Below are 16,893 nucleotides of genomic sequence, written 5' to 3'. Positions count from 1 at the left end.
GGGGCGTGGCTCGGCGTTGCTAGGGGCGGTTGCTAGGGGCAGGGGGAAAATGGCGGCGGTGGGGTTGCCCTGCTCCTGTCACTATGCCAGCTCCCCCAGCAGAACCCCTCCCAAAACACTTTTTAGACTATATATTTTTTAGCGAGTTTGCCATCCTCTTGAAGGCTTGGGCTGTATTGAAGCGTCCCACCTTTGCTCCCTGCCTCCAGGCCTGGGAGGCCTTTCTGGGAGGCCCTGGTGTCTGTGGGCTGTTAGCAGCCATCTTGTTTTCATTCCGTGTGGCACAGATGAATTAAGTTTTTAATGTTCCGTACCTTTTTTTTCTTTGTAATAGGAAAGGATGTACAGTGATTTCTCTGTGAACTGCTGCTGAGGCAGGCTGCTTCGTATGCCTTTATTATTATTGTTGTTATTCTAAAGACAAATGCTTTCAGGAGCTCCATTTTCATTTCCCGGCACCTTTCATTTCTTTTGGCTGGCCATCAGCAGCTGAGGAGGTGTCATAAAACCATGGAAGGAAGCAAATGTACAGCAGCCTGTTTCACCTGAGCAGATGTAGAATTGCACTCATTAAGGAAGTACATTTAGGCGTAAAACACAGCTCTTAAAAACAGCATAAGAGCTTTCACCAGGGATAAAGATTGCTTTGACCTTCAGAGGCTGACGTGAAGTGCAGTGTTTATTAATAGTTCTAGCAAGAAAGTGTCTATACGGGGGATGTCTTGCCTTCTATTTCACTGATTTGAAGAACGTTCTCACCATTTCCTGACTTTCCTACTGAATAGAGCTGATGAAAAACTCCCCTACTTTTAGGTTAATAACTGCTGGCTGATATTTGTGTCCATCAAAAGATTTCTCTGCTGCTCTGATGATGAAAGTGCTGCAAGACCCTGGGCTTAATCCCATTCATGGTGTTTTCCAGAACGGGGAGGCGGCTCCAAGGTCTTTGTGGCAGTTCCATGTGTGAGAAACGTTCCCTGAAGCAGAAAGGGATTTTCTTGCACCGGGCTTTGCTCAACTTGTCAAAGAAAACAGAATCCCACAGGAAAACTGAGTGCTTTGGGGGCATTTCTAGTGCAGCACAGTGCTGTAAGCTTAAGGCTGAATGGTTCCCCGGGTGGATTTTGACCCCAGGTCCTGCTCTCTCCCCCAGATATGTGGTTATGCTCTGGGAGGTTTCCTAATGCTTCCATGCATGTAGCTCTGAGCAGCTGTGGTGGCTGTGAGCTTGCCCTGCTGCGTTGTGGCCGGTTTAATGGTTGTTTGTCAGACCCACGAAATAACCAAACAAAACCACAGACAGAAGGTGGAGAAAGCTCCGCTGAAATTCTGCTCTGAAGATCATTTCGTGGTGCTGGGCATGGGAAGGTACTTCTGAAGCATCTCTTTGTTTCAGGCAACGCTTCCTGCCCTTTTCTACAATCTACATCTGCTTGTGTGTTTTTGCTCACAGTTTATCACAGGTGTAATCGCTGATGCTGAGGGTTAAGCCAGTGCTCCACTGAGAACTGTGGCTGAAAGCCATCACCAGCAAGACACACCTGTTGTGTCGCTGCGGCTTTCAAATCTAAGCCTTTCTCTTCTTGTTGAATAACCAGGCCACGAGGAATAAAGCTGGCAGAGGAAGGCCAGCCTCAGGTCTTACTCTAAAACTTGATGGAGCCAGGGCTGGGAAGGGCTGTGGTGTGGCAGCAGGACTTAGCCTTCCAACCCAGCCTGCCAGCAGAGGGAGCACAGCACATGGCCTCACCAAAATAGGAGCTCACTGAAGCAACCCAAACAAACTCAAACAATTAGCAGGATGATTATGGTCTTTAGCAGAATAAACAGAACAGTCAGAAGGCAGAAGCCTTTGCCTGGCAATGAGATCCAGCTGCAGGCTGGATGGGGAACAGACACTACGGCTGGCAGTGATCATGTTCCCTACAGTCACATAGGCCAGTGCTGCTGGCCAGACCTTGTCCCCTTTTTCACCCTGGTTGGTAGATCCACCTCTATTTCCTCATCAGAGTGCAACAGTTTAGGTTGGAGCTTCCTCTCCCACGGCACAGCACGAGAAGGGCGTGCGAGCAATGGGCAGAGTTATGCTCCCAGGGCTGCTGTGGTGTTAGGCTTGCACATGGCTCTGGCCATGTTTGGTTTTGGGGCAGAAATAGGGGAATTTGGGGCTTGTCTGCAAGCAGGGCAGTTCCTGCAGCCAGCAGACTGAGCTCAGCATGGGAAGGTGGAAGTTGATTTAGCTGTCTTGAAGAGAATGAGAAATAAAGCTTAACGGGAACTGAAGGGCTTCCCAGGACCTTTATTGTCAGTGGGTTCTGCTCTCAGTGGGCTTTTCCAACAGCTTGGGCTGCTGCAGTTCTGTGCGTGGAAAGCACAGGGGAAGTACAGCTGCACTGCTCAGTGGGCAGCACGGCAGCAAGCATTTAGCTCTGTGTTTTGTGGAGGCACTTCAGCACAGCTGTGATGTAGCCAGGATCTGAATCTGGCACCATTCCTTTCTGTAACAGGTTGGTCATTAGGAGGAGCTCAGTGTTTGCAGGGTATTTCCATGAGAGCTGGGCAGCCCTTGAAACTACAGTGTGCTGCTTCCATTGTGGATTAAAAATGTAGTATCCAGCCGAGCCTTGGTAGTTTAGTTTTTAACAGGGATTTAAGCATTTTAAATCCTTTCAAAGCTGTAAGTAAGAATCATAATTTAAACTCTTGCAGACAGATGTCATGGTAAAAATATGAGGACTATTTAAAAGGCTGCCTGCCTGCCTGTCCGTCTATCTATCACCTCCTAATCTGCCTGACGCGTGCAATTGCCTTTCTCTTTCAAAACACTGCAAAGCCAGGTCTGCTGAGGCGCGTGCAGCGTGACCTTAGCTCACCCAGGGCAACCCCACTGCAAGGGTGCAGCCACTCAGCGCATCCTGCACATTGCATGGGGAAAGCTCTTTGGCCAAGGCACGGTTCCCTCTGCAACGAGTGGCAGAAAGGATGGTGTTTAACTTGCCACCAGTTTGAGTTTTTCCCCTACTTCTGACATTTGCAGAAACTCAAGCATCTTTTGGAAGCAAGCAACCTAGAATGATGACATTTTGGGTTCTTTTTTTAGGTGAACCAATGGTATCTTGCCTTCGCTGCCCCATTGTAGAGAATTAAATGATGCTCAGCCAAATCAGCCTCTTACTTGGTCAAACATTTCCAGCTGTCCTTCGCTGTCCGGCAGCGGTTGCCTTGTATGGGAGCCACAGCTTCCATAGAAACTCGCTGCCTCCTTGCAGATGTTTGGGGCAGCAGAAGGGATGGGGCTGGCACACATGCAGCTAATTTGGGCATTGCAGGGAGGTCAAAGGCAAAGAATGATGTGGGAATGGCACATCTGACTTCCAAAGCTGGATTTAAATGAGTGAAAAAGAAAAAATGTGGTTGGGTTACTTGTCTGAAGAACTTTAGGAAAATGATTTTAAAGGCATTTTTGTAGATAAACGAGCAGGGCTTCATTCTGTCCTAAGAAAGGAGTCCTGGAGCTGAGTGCTGAAATGCCTTTCATGTCAGCAGTGGTTTCAAAGAGAACCTGAGTTCCTTTGGTGTGTGTAATGAGGGAGTGGGGAGTCTGGCTGAGAAAATTTGTTACAGAAATTCCCGAGGCTCCATCTGCATGAGCTGCCGTGGCCAGAGGAGCATTTCCAGTAACGAGTCTGGTGGCTGTCTGCAACGAGAGATGGAAAGGCCCTTTGGCTTCAGCTTATCAAAACGAAGCAGAAGGGGTCATGTAAATGTGGTGCAGGAGTCAGAGGAATCATAGAATCGTTAAGGTTGGAAAAGACCACTAAGATCATCAAGTCCAACCACCAACCCATCCGCACCATGCCCACTCTGCCAAGGGAAGTGGGGCTTTCTTCACCTCTCAGTAACTCAGGGTTGGGGCTGATGGCCTTTTGGGGGACTCTTTTATCCATCACATGTTCTGGGCTTATCACAGCCATAGTTCTGTAGGGGGAACCTGCTGAGAAAATATTGTATTTTCTTTTGGCCTTAAGGTATCGAAAGGGTTGGAAAGGGCAGGATACACTGCATACATGCCTTGTGTTAGTGAGAGCATCAGAGGAGGGAGAACAGTGATTGCTGGCCAGCCTTTGCTGCTGCCTCGCTGCTGGGCTCCCAGCACTGTCATTTTGGCTGTCTGGTTCTGGGGCGTTGGGAGGGTTAACCAGAGCTTGGTCGGGTGCTTTGGTAGAGAGGGAGGGCACCATTTGTTACTGCAGAGATTGGAAACTCCCTGATGTGATTATAACGTGTAGTGATGGAGGCTATTTTTATTGTATGTTGTGAATATTTCCTTGTATGGCATCACAAGTAGCTTGCTTGTGACTTGGAGCTCTGTTGAAAGCTCTAGCAACGAAGTTCCCAATGTCTCTGGCATTCCCAAGCCAATGCTGTAAGCGGCAGCGTTAATTAGCTTTAGGGAGCAATGCATAATAACGAGGAGATAATGAGAAAGACCTCCGGCCTCTGCACTTTGCAAGGGGGAGAGAGCAGAGTGTCAGAGCTTGCTCTGCCTCGTAGGACCTCTGCCCAGAGGAGAAATCCCCACTGAAGTGGGAGGAAACTCTTATTTCTTGTTAGCAATCCAGACTGCCGCTCGGCAAATCCCTTTGCCACTGGAGCTGCAGATACGTAGCTGTTAACGAGTTGAAATGGCATTAAAGAGGAAGTCAACCTTTTGCACAGTTTCCTCTTGGAAAGTGAGTGTTACTTCTAATTATAGCGATTGCAGTTTTTCAGATGCTCTCCCAGGGACCCGAATGCTGGGAGTGGGGAGCAGCGGCTGGAAACACAGGCATGATTCTGATTCTGCTCTCCATTGATTCACGTTATTTACCTAAAACAGGTGTGGAGAGAAACTGTTTCCTACGATACCAGCATACTTGTTCTCCCTGTGCTGGCCCTGGCATTGAGCGTGACCATGTCCCTGGTACACATCAGTCCAGCTTGCAGAAACTCACCTAAGTTGGGGTTGCTTTTCAGAGAAGCTCCAATAGTCTGTTTTTCTCATTTTCCTCCAGCTTTTCCGTGCTCCCACTTTCTTTTGAGGTGATGGGTTAGAAGTGCCATACCAGTGCTTTTGTCCCCAGGCCAGACCCTGCTGCAGAAGAGCCGTTGCCCATGGATGAGTGGTGCCTGCCACCTTCTGGTCGATTTTCCAGCACCACCCACAGCTTGGGCGACGGTGCAGGGGCAAAACGCTGGGGGTGCAATGCCCGGTGTGCCATGAGCACTGTCCTGCTTACTCCAGGCTGCTGGAAGGAAGGAGAGGTGGCTCCTCCTGATCCTGGAGATCAGGGAGGGGGCCATGAAGGGGGTCTCAGTCCCTCAGTTGGTTCTGTTCCTTATAGGGTTTCTGCTCTTAGATGCTTGGTGGTGGAGCAGCTGTCCCACTTCACAGTGGCCTATTCTCGCTCTGCTCTGAGATCCTGCTTGTCCCCTTCCCTGACATCAGGGCTGGAGATGCTCAGAACTTCACTGTGCTGAGCACTTCAGTTTGTGCTGAGTACTTTATTGTGCTGAGCACTTCACTGCTCTGAGTGTCCTCAGGGTGGACTGTGGGCCTTAGGTTCCCCCCACTTTACAGAGGGAGGGCTGAAGCTCAGCTCTGTCCCATCTGAAGTGTGTGAGTTAGAAATCTCATGGTTTGGGGACTTGGTTTTCCTGTGTGACCAAGAGATGGACATCTCCTGGTGATGGTCCAGACCAATAGCTGTGGTCCAGCTCTGAGCCCTGCTCTGCACGTGCCCTGTTTTTGGCCACCATTATCCCTTTTGGTGCAGAAGGGCTGGGTTGCTGTTGGAGGCTCATTTGCTGCAGGAGTTCAGAGCTGTGGCTCTGGGCAATCTCAATGCAGCTACACTCAAATACCATCTCTATGGTGATGACTCAGAGGCATGCATCCCTACGCTGGGCTCTCCTCTCCCTGTCCAAATTCATATCTCGGAGGAGCTCTGACATCTTGTGAATGTCTCACCACCAGCTCCAGCACAACACAGAAACAGCTTTTAACCTCTCAGTCTCAGCTCAGTGCTGAGCTCAGCAACACCAGGACACTGCTCCTTTGCCAGCATTTGAGTGTTTTCTTCATCTCCCGCCTCCTCCTGTGTCTTCATGTCCTGGCTACCTAACAGCTTGCCTAACCCCACAAAGACACAGCTTTTCCTGAAGCTGGAACTCCCACTTGCTCTTTCATCACATCCCCCTCCTCTTGAAGCAATATCCTTTTCTTGGCCTCACCAAATTTGCTGTTGGCCAGCTTGCATCCGCCCAAATGCTGCCTGCCTTAGGGACTGCTTTCCCACATCTACTGCTTCTCCTATCTGACCCCCTGTATCCCCCTGCCCACAGCTGCTGCTGCCTCCTGCATCCCATGAGTGCCTTTGGTTCTGCAAGGCTACGGCCCTGCTCAGCCCCAGGGCTTTTGTCCTGCCCAAATGCTTCTTGCTCTTTCTTGCTCATTTTATCTCGTAATTGTACACATTTGGTATACTGATGCACTCATCAGAGGTGCCTCCATGCCCAATCATTCTGGGATTCTAGAATTCTATGAACAGGCTGCTGACATGAGAACCAAGGTCCTGGGAACGTGCATAAATGGGAAAACATCTTGCTTGAAAGCAGAGAGGAGGCTAGTGGCTCCAGGCTTGTCCTGGGCTTGGCTTCAAGGCTGCCCAGTGGCACCTGGCACAGGCAGGGGGATGCAGAGCTGTCATGGGTCGCTGGCTGCATCAGCATCACCTGGGGCAAGTGAGCAAATGGTTTGGATTTCAAGTGCAAATAAGCAGCCCTGGCCCCAAATGCAGGGAACCCGGCTTTTTCTCACTGTTGTGAAAGAGCAGCTACCCCAGAAGGCTAAATAGGCTGCAGCATGGGGGCTGGCAGTGGGAAACTGCTTCTGCAAAGCAAGCAGGGGGTAAAGCTGTGAGCTGAACGAGGCTGGGAAGGAAGCTCCTGCCCTGAGGTCTGTGCTGTCAGCGCGGGAAGGCTTTGCCTTGCTGCACTGCTGGGAACTAATAAAGAGCTGGAGGGCCAGAGCTGGCTGCAGTCACGGGTTTGGTGCTGAGGAAAGTGTTTGCAGCGGGGTAATGTGTGCTGTGTGTGCTGCAGGGTGGCTCGGGGCTGAGGCTGCAAATGAGACAGAACCAGGGCAGATCTGCTGGGGTGTCCCAGAAAGGTGTTGGCAGAGCCCGGATCTGCTGTGGTCCTGATGGCTGAGTGCATTCATTTAGGCAACAGCAGACAGCTGTGATGGGCATGCTGAGATCTGCGGGGCCGCTGTTCAAAAGCAGAGGCAGCTCTCTTCCTGTTCTGTTACTGATGCAAGGCTGTAGCCTCAGCTCTGCTCACACAGAAGGATGGAAGCTGCTCCTTTTTCTCCCCCAGAAGGAGCGAGGCAGGTGTGTGTCAGCAGCGTTATGTAGGGATGTGCAGAGCTTCTTGCCAAATCAGCTCCTGCTGCTGCCCTGTGCCAGGGCTGCTGGGCATCCCCATGTGCCAGTGCTAAGGGATTTCTCCACAGCTGCTCTGCCTTGAGTGGGTTTCAGCTCTGGCACAGCAAAAGCAGTCCCATGTGTTTGTCTTTCCTGGGAATTTGTTGGATGCATGTGGTCTGCCCTGGGTTAAATATAGCCGCTGGGCCCCGGGCAGCTCACTGTGCCACACATAGCACTGTGCAGTTGCTGGGAGACACAAATCAGTGATGCAATCCCGATTTTGGAGAACTATGGGCCACGTGATGCCCCTCCAGATGTCAGTAAAAGAATTGGATTGGAAATCCTCGAATGGTCCCTTCTGGGCTTGGTGCTGATGATGCTCCTGGGGCTGCCCAGGCCTGAGGTGAACACCAGGCACTGCAATCAAATCCAGCACATGGAATGATTATGTCTTGGCACATTTTTCCTCTTCTCCTCCAAAGAGCCCCCAGCCACCCTTAGGTAAAGCAGAAATGGGCTAATGGGCTCTCCTTTCTCTCCCAGTCTGTCAAAGCTCTTCCCTTACCTGTGAAAATAGCAGGGAAGTTTCTGCTAATGTCCTCTGACTTCTAATGCACAAATTGCTTCAGGATTTTACTTAGCATTAGCACCTCATCCGCTGATGTGAGCGCTTAGTAGGGAATAATCATCAGTCACAAGAGCGAGTTCTGATGCTTGGGGCATTGGAGTGAGTCAAAGATGACCCAGCTCTTCAAACACATAGCAAATTTAATATTAATAAAAAAGCAAAGTTCCTTGTTAAGCATGACATTATCTTCTGGGAAAGGGCACTGCGATCTGCAGACTGGTGCTGTCTTGTGCTGAATGCAAAGGCAAAGCAACAGGACGGATGGGAGCACCTTGCTCCTGCTGGTCCCCTTGCTCTGCCCATTGTCAGGCAGTGCCCAGAGCCAGGGCTGGATGTGGATGTGGAGAGCTTCTCCTTGGCCGTGATGTTGTTGGGCAAACAAACAGGGAAGATTTTCCAAAATCAGGAGCCACACCAGGCATGGAGGAGGGCTGGGATGCAGCTTGGTTGTTGGGAAGGATGGGAGATGCTGCCCAGCAATGGGGGGTTGAGCAGAATCCATCCATCCCCTCTGTGCAGCGCTGGGGATGGTGCAGGCTCATGCTGCATGGGGGAGATCGCAGACCTGAGGGAGGCTCACAGTGGTCAGAAGGTGCCTGTGGGGAGGCCGGGCCTGTGGATGCAAGGCATGGGGACCACAGCTCTGCTGTGCCAGGGGTCCGAGGCTCAGCCCTTCTGAGCTCACCCTGCTGAAAAACGAAGGTTTTGCTGTTTTCACTGAAATTAATCCTTATGGGAATCTGCTTTCTGATGCAATGCTCTGCAAGAGATTTCTTGTTTTTTTTTTTTTTCCTCATCCCTCTGCTTATTTAGACTCGGAAAATAAACAGGAGCGAAAAAGCAAGAGGTGGTAAAAATCCCGAGGAGCTGCAGGAAGAGCAAAGAGCTCCTATCTGCCTGCAGGGACCGCAGCACGGCGGGTGTGCGGTGTGCTGACTCAGCTGCTGTGCCTCTGCGGTGAGAGCGCAGGGCAAGGCTGAGCAGGGCTGCTCGTAGCTTGGCTTGGAATGACACTCACAATAACAAACATCTGAGCTTGAATTCTCAGCTGACGATATTTCTAAATGGAAGGGAATGCATGGGATGGGAAATGATGGTGAATGGCCAAAAGGAGTGAGGATTTACTGCTGCTCTGCTGGGGCTGTCAGGCAGGAGAGGACCACGACAGGACCAGGATTGTGCTGAGGTGATAGCATTGGTGCCTCAGCAGTGCCAGTGGGCATTGCAGGGTGATGCTGGACCCTGCTTTGCTCTCCAGCCTCTTATGCTGGAAGACATGGCAACAAGAGAGGGCCAGCGCCCTGGAGACTTGGGATGGGCTTTGTGAAGCTGTGACAGCCATTATGCTCCAGGGCTGGCCTTGGGCTGCTTTGCTTTGCTGCTGCTTTTCTTGTTGCTGTACCATTGGCATTGGGTCCATCTCTCCCCAGTGCAGCATCAGCCCTTCGTGGTGAAGTTGGTGTTTGAGAGAGGGTTTTTGTGCTCATCATCTTGGGAATAGCAGGGCAGAGTTGAGCAGAGAGCAGGTTTCCTCGTTCAGAGGCTGGGCTAAAAATATTCAGGGAAAAAAATCATTTGGGACTGAGCTGAGATCTGAAATATTTGCTGTGTTCTGAGCTTTTCAGACCACTGCATGGAGGAGAAATGTTCTTAATTCATGGCAGTTCCCAGCTCTCCTAAGGACGTGGCTTGTTGCACTGAAAGGGTGACAGTAGCTCTTTTTTCTCTCTGTTTCTGTTAAATAGATATATGCATATATATATATTTAATGAGAAGGAACACTTCAGAACAAATGTGCTTCAATGCCATGTTTGGCTGTGTTCACACAGGAGGTTAAATTTAGCATTCTGGGGGCCAAATTGTGCTGGCTGGCGCAGGGTCACCTCTGGACGGTGCAAGACACAGGGGTTCCCTCATCCCCACCCAGTGCAAAGGAAGAGGTGCTGACAACATCACCTTTATTGTCACTGTTGCTTCAGCAGCCCGTCGTGTGCTTGTTGGGATGCTGGGCTGGGTGATGCTGAGATGGCTGTGCCAAGCCAGTGCCTCAGTGCCTCCTTGGCTGGTGTGCAGCCTCTGGGGTGACGAGTGGGTTTTACCATTTCTGAAGGGGAACTGGGAGCACTGGGACCATCTGTGCTGTCTGGGGACATCAGCTCAGCTCCTCTGCAGTGCTGCTGGGAATTCACAGGAGGCACCGTGCTCCCATTGCAGAAACCTGCAGCCAACTGCAGGGCTTTGTCTCTTTGGAAAGATGGAGATGTGCTGAGCACGGCATGGGAAAAGGAGCTGGTGGCTGCAGGGCAGGGGAACCCCATCCCCATCACCAATGCCACGGATTCCTGCTTTCTCCAGGCTCTTCATCCTCTGCAGAGCTCCCTTGATCCAGATCAGAGGCACCACGGGGAAGCATCAAAGGCGATCTCCACATGAGCACTGGGGAGCAAGGAATAATGCAGGGTGGGTGCATGCCCTCAGGTTGGGTACCTGCAGCCCCCAGAGCTGTAAGTGCAATGACAGGGAAGGCCCACCTCCATCTCCCTGCTCCACTCTGTAATTTCCTGCAGCAAAGCAAACCGTGGCTTCAATGGAAATACATGCACAGCAGGCATGCCTCTCATTGAAACCCAGTTTGTCCTGGGAAGCACTGCAAGTGTGTCCTTGGGATGTCAACCTTGGCGTGAGGTGCATGAATAGACCCATTCAGACACAAACACAGACCTCCTGAATACAGCTCCATCCACCAAGAGACGGATTCCTGATGAAATGAGCTCAACAAAGCAGCAGAGCACACAGGAGATAATGGAATGACTGCAAAAAGCTGGCAGTGTATAGGAATTTTAATTCAACTTGACAAAGCCAAGAGGCTTTGTCAACTGGGACAAGGAGGTGTCAAGGAGGAAAAGGGGAGAGGCTGAGGCTCTTGCATGTCTCTACATTGAATGTAGAGAAGGCTCTACATTCAGCCTTCCAACCCCAAAAGCTGGCTGCCATCTCCACACCAGAGCTCCCAATGCATGCTAACCCGGTGAGCTGGGATGGGGCTCCCAGCACTAACTCCCCGTAGAGCTGTCATTACAAACCAATGAGGTATCCGTGTTATGTTTTTGTTCAGCTAAAAAAGCCTTCAGAGAGATGCTGAATAAGTATTAAAAGGCCTTTCTTTTTTTCTTTTCCTTTTTTTTCTTTTCCTTTTACTAACACAGAGAAAATTGAAACCAGCTGGCAGGGCTGGTCGTTCCAGCCAACTGCAGCAGCCCTGGGGATTCCCCTCATGTGCTGGTGCTGCAGGGAGGGGAAACTGGGGTAAGCCAGGTGACTGGGGCTGCGTCCTGCCTGCTGGGAGAAGGAGGTTTTGCTTCCTCCTGCCCTGCCTTGAAGCCATCGGTCACCTACAGCAAGCAGCATGTAAGGGGATTTGCCTGCCTGGGGATGAGTCCCTGCCCAAATGGGAGAGCTGGAGGAACAGGACCAAAGGAAGCAGGAGAGATGACGGAAAGATGCATTTTGCTGTGTGGAGACTGCTTGCCTTACACTGACACTGTGAGTTGTGCTGAAATATGTTTGTTTCCTAAGCACAAGTTCCATCCGGAGTGATTGCTTCTTGGCTGTAGCTATTGTGTTGCAGAAAATAATAAATCTCCATTAATTAGGCACAAAAGGAGAGCAGCAGAGGCAATACCTCGGGTAAGAAGCCAGGTTTCACTGCTGCTAGCGCTGCCCATGTGCAGGTTGAGCGTTCTGCATGCAAATCCTGGGCTTTTCCTGCCACCCTGCAGCCCTGCCTCAGAGCATTGGAAACAATTGCACCAAAACTTTTGGAGCAAGCCTTTTGCTCTCTCCTTGCAGCCAGCATCTCAGCCCATAGTGGCCTTGGCTGTCACCGCAGCACTCCTGCCTGCTCCATTCGCTTGGTTCGAATTAACTCTGCCAGCAGTGCTCTGCCCTGTTTTCTTCTGGCTCCAGCAACCTCAGGGCTGCTCAGTGCTTGTGTGGCCATTCTCCCTTTGCGCCTCTGGGACAGATGGAATGAAGATTGGTCTTGGGCAAAGCTGGCAGCCTGAGAGATCGGTTTTGGAGCCGAGAGGGATGGGCATCCCTTGTGAAGCTCTGCAAGGCCTCAGCTTCTCACTGCTGGAAACCGTGAGTGTGGGCTGGAAGATGTGCCAGGGAGCCCCGGGCACACGTGGGGACCAGAGCAGGCTGCAAGCAGCTTCAGCAATTATCTAGCAAATTCTGCCAGGACATAGGGAATGGGGTGGGGATGGGGTCCCTGAGGTGCCTCGATGAGTGAATGCCACGCTGGCTGCTTGCTGGTCCTGCAAGGCACTGTGCCTAGTGCCCATCCCTGCATCCACACAGCTCCGATGAGAGCAGGCCCAGAAGATGTGTTGGAGTCCTTTGTCTAGAGAACCAGCAGCAGTCCTTCATGTGAGGCTGCCAGGCCTCTGAAGAAGCCACATCAGGAGCATCCCTGCCTTTGTGGTGCTGTGGATGCAAGTGGGTTGGGAATACCTTTCAGATCACTTTGTTCACAGTGTGAAATCAATGCTTCTGAAAACGAAGGCTAGAGGAGAGCTGGGTCTCTGCCTGGGCTTGGGAGAATTTCCTTCCAAGATGCTGTCACAGGTTGCAGGGGAAAGCACTCCAGGCTGAGGCTCTGGCGTATTTCTAGATTTCTCCTGGGTTTAGGTGGCTCATGGATATTGGCTGTCATGCAACACAGTGGGTGCATCATAGCTCTGCTCTGCAGGGAGCAGAGCATAGAGATCCGTGGTGGGGATTAACGGTGTCTGCTCTCTGGGGTGGCTCCAGAGGCTGAGAAATGCATGACCAGGCACAGCACAAAGCCCAGAGGAGCAGAGTGATCTCATGCATTTCCACCTTCTTTTCATCAGCAATCAGTGCTGGGAGCACCGTGATGAACTTTCTGGTGTCAACCTGACACGCTTCAGGAGCAATGATTTCAGGATGACTTTCTCCCCAATCCCCCCCCCCAAAAAACAACAACAACAACAAAACAACCCAAAAGCATTGCTTTGAATGTGCTGGCTCAGCACTTCGGCTGCTGCTGGTTTTTTTCACTCTGTGCTTTTCCCCTCATTAAATCCTGCCCTCTGCGGCAGTGCGTGAGCTCAGGCACTTTGACACACTCAGTCCCTGCCAGCTCCTGCCACCGAGCCCTGTTATGATTGATTGCTGTGTGAAAGGGGCTACAGATGCTGTGGTTATGCAGAACAACAGGGGGCTGCTTGCTGTGGCCCAGGAAGATGTTATCTGCCTGGGATTCGCCTTGGATAAAGCCCCAGAAGGCCTCTTCAAGTTGCACAACCAGTTGAGGCCACCCTGGATTTGGCCATTTCTTGGCAGAAGCACTACATGGAAGCAAACATTTTAGCAAGCCCCTTCTGAAGGGCAGTTTGGTGAGAATATGGGCAGGAAAGTCCCGGGGCTGCAGAACGCGTGAGGGCTGCCCTAATGCAGGGAGGGGGACTTGGGTTAGGGTTGGGGTGTGGGTCTGGAGGGGCCAGGCTTCTCCTGGCCAAATTGATGGAACCATAGAAAAACCTGAGATGCAGAGATGCTCTGTGAGGCTGCGTCTGTCGTTATTCACCTCCTCTGTTTTCAGCTTCTGTTTTTTTTCCTCTTTGTGGGAAGCGACCGAGGTACGGATCTCCAGTCTGGAACCTCTTATCTGCATGCAGATGGTTTGGGTAAGGAACTCCCCAGAAGGATGGGAGCCCATTTGCCCCCTCCTAAACACACAAATACGTGAACAAAGCCATTGCAAAGCAGCCCTGCCCACACGTGCAGAGACAACACCTCCATTGGGCCGCCCCTGCTGCATGCAGCCCCTCTGTTTCTCTTTCAGTCTGCAGTACATGGAAGGAACCCGGTGCTGGCATTTGGTGAGATGGTGCCCATCCATCAGCTGCTGCTGCCCTGCATGGAGCTGTGTCTCAGCCCAGGGAATCAATCCTGCCTAATGTATAAATATTAGATCTGGAGTCTCAGCTGCAGAGGAGAAAGCGGAGCTGTCAGATAAGCTGCAATTAGTGCATTTATCTACTTTATTTTCCTGTCGTTTCCCCAAACTCCTTTTGCCTGTCTGCTCCTAATACATTATTAAATCTGCTCTAAGTGTTGATTAAAGAAGCTGAAATCCCAGGTGTTTGTTACCCAACACTGCTGAGATGCACTCTCAGACTACCTCATGCAAATTGTACTTTTTGGTCTATGTGGGGTTTTTTTTTTTTGCACGTATTTTCCACTCTTTCTACGTACCTTCAAGCCAAAGAAATGTGTTTTCAGCAGAGGTTCTGTGCTGTGCTTTGCTTAGCGACGTGCCTGGCTTTGAGGTGGCACCAGGTCCCTGTGCAGGGAGCACACAGCTCTGCCAGCTCAGCCTCCTGTTGTGGAGATGCACTCACCGACGGCTCCAGCATCTCTTTAAGCAAAAAGCTGCAAAAAGAGGTAGATCTATTACCATTGCTCATGCAAGAGTAAACACGGCAATCAATCGCAGCTCCAGACTAACTCCTTTCCTTTGCAGTTTGGGTGTTTAGAAGTAATTTTGGGAGTAATCACTGCAAATGGAAGCATGGAAGTAAATGCCTGCAATAAAACATTGCGGGGGTGACTGTTATCCTAATGATATTTCCAACAAACACTGCTGAACTATGTTTTCTTCTCTAAAATTTGCAACAGAGCTTTAACGTTCTGAGTGCTAAATGGGGTAAATAGCAGCCAGGATGGTTCTGAGATGATTTTTCTTTGCCATGGCAAAGATGAGGCATGTTCTATCCTTCCTCCTGTCCAGGAGCACTGCGTTATTCTCTGCTTCCCAATTTGCTCACGCTTTGTGTCATGCTACAGATCCCCTTTCCATTCACCCAGTATAAATAATTGCTATCTTCTTTCACAGAGCAAACACAAACTTTGCAAACTGGCAACAGCCTTACAGCAGAAAGCTGCTGGCCAGATTCCAGTGGCCTTTTCTAGTTGGTTTTTTATTTATTTTTTTTATTCCTTTCCAGATGGGTTCATCTCTTATTCCTTGTGAATAATTTATCCGGGCACGCCTGGAAATGTTCTCTCAAGAAATTATGGCTGCCTTCAAATCCCTGTGGCAGTGCTGCCTGGGGGTGGCAGGGAGCGATCCCTTCTGCCCCCACTGAGCTTCTCTGGGGGGTGGGTGGGTTGGGAGGAGGTGGGCATGGAAGGGAGGTTCATGATTAACTTCAGCCTCTGCATTTCTGGAGCTGCACTCAGTGCAGTGTAGGGAGCCAAGCGGATGGGCTGCCCCTGCTTTGCTTTGATGGATGGTTGCACTTTAGGTGCTGCTGTTTGCAAATGGAGCCCGCGGTGGCGAGGTCTTGCCAGCCAAGTGCTTCTCGTTATTCAGCATTTGCAAACCAAAGTGGGATGGATGGAGGAGTAGTGCCAATCGTTGCTCCCGGCATCGTGTCTCTCCATCTGACAAAACCTGTCAGAAGGGAGTGGAGGCCAGAAGGAAGAACTCGCCTCACTTGCAATCAAAGCACCTGAAATGCCAAGGCCCTTCAAGCTACGGGGGGGGGAAAATTTGGGGGAGGCCTCAGCTGTGTGCTCGCTGCTCCTGCTGGGAATGCAGCCAGGCTCTGTGCTCTATCAGAGCCATGCAGTGAGCACCTGGCAGGGAACGGTGGCAGCAAATGGAGCCACAGCACTGTCAGCCCTTGTCAGTCAATGTCAAGCAGTGGGCAGCCATCCTTAGTGCAGTACAGGGATGTGCTGCTCTGCAGGAGGTGGGTGGCTCAGGGCTGCTCTTTTTGTTGCATGCCTCTGTCAGGTGTAGAGCTATTAAGGCAGGTGGTTAAACACATGCTTCTCTATTGATCCTCCTCTTCTTCCCAGAGCTAGAGTAGCGGGCATTGTGGGATGGGCTGATGGTTGATGGGCTGATGGTTGATGGGCTGATGGTTGGGCTTGATGAGCTTAGTGGTCTTTTCGAACCTTAATGATTCTACAGTTCTCTGATGTTCTCTCGTTTCACAGCCTGTGCAGTGCTTTTCCCCCTGTTTGGCATTGGGTAGCCAAGGACAGAAGTCTAAAAGCAGGCAGGTTATTCTCCAAATGCACCACAAAACAAGAGCAACAACAACGAGGTACGTTTTTGTTTTTAAAGCCATTTTTACTAGGTACTTGGTTTGCAGCCAGCAGCCTAATGCATCACTGAATTTAGCTCTGTCTGCTCTGCACTGCAGTTGCCCAAGAAATCAATGGCCTGACATACTTTCCTTTGCTAGAAAATACACTTTTGCTTGAGTGGGTGTGAAAACCAAGCCAAAACCTGCTCAGTGCTGAGGAAAATTTCCCCTTCCACGTCCAGCATCAAAGGCGGCCACAGGACAAAGGCTTTGCCCTGCTACTCATGTTCTGCTCGCAGGGGCTGTGCAGCTTTCAATGCCTACTGGTGGGCACTTTAGCAGAGGGAAATGTCTTCTATTCTCTGGCTAAAAACAACCCTATTCTGGTGTGAATTTGCAGTCCAGGTGGGTTTTCTGGCTTTCTCTGTTCATGGCAATCATTCATAAAGCATCAGAAAAGCTCTGTGGCATAGCCCAGGCTGAGCATTTGTGTCCACGCGCTGGAGAATGCTCTGCTCCATTATAAACCCTTCTGGGAGAGAGGTGTGCAAACCTCCCCACTCCTCTGCTAAATCCCAGCCTCAGTGGGAAAGCCGAGCTTTAAATATAACTCCTGACTTCATAGCAGGATCCCTTGGTCGGCCAATTGTTTAATACTTGGAGAACA

The 16,893-nt window shown here is 50.8% G+C and overlaps 1 long non-coding RNA gene across 1 annotated transcript in view; it reads left to right on the top strand.

Moving 5' to 3' along the window:
- Positions 1-48: 48 nt before the first annotated feature.
- LOC124417336 overlaps positions 49-16,893 on the top strand; it is a 55,787-nt gene continuing 38,942 nt past the window's right edge. The window contains exon 1 of the long non-coding RNA XR_006931921.1: positions 49-16,244. This is a non-coding gene — a long non-coding RNA (uncharacterized LOC124417336). The remainder of the gene's footprint in view (positions 16,245-16,893) is intronic.

Source organism: Gallus gallus, chromosome 20 (genome assembly GCF_016699485.2).
Source record: "Gallus gallus isolate bGalGal1 chromosome 20, bGalGal1.mat.broiler.GRCg7b, whole genome shotgun sequence".
In the NCBI taxonomy this organism is placed as follows: domain Eukaryota; kingdom Metazoa; phylum Chordata; class Aves; order Galliformes; family Phasianidae; genus Gallus; species Gallus gallus.
Note: the sequence above shows the minus strand (reverse complement) of the source record. Positions and strands in the feature narration are given on the sequence as shown.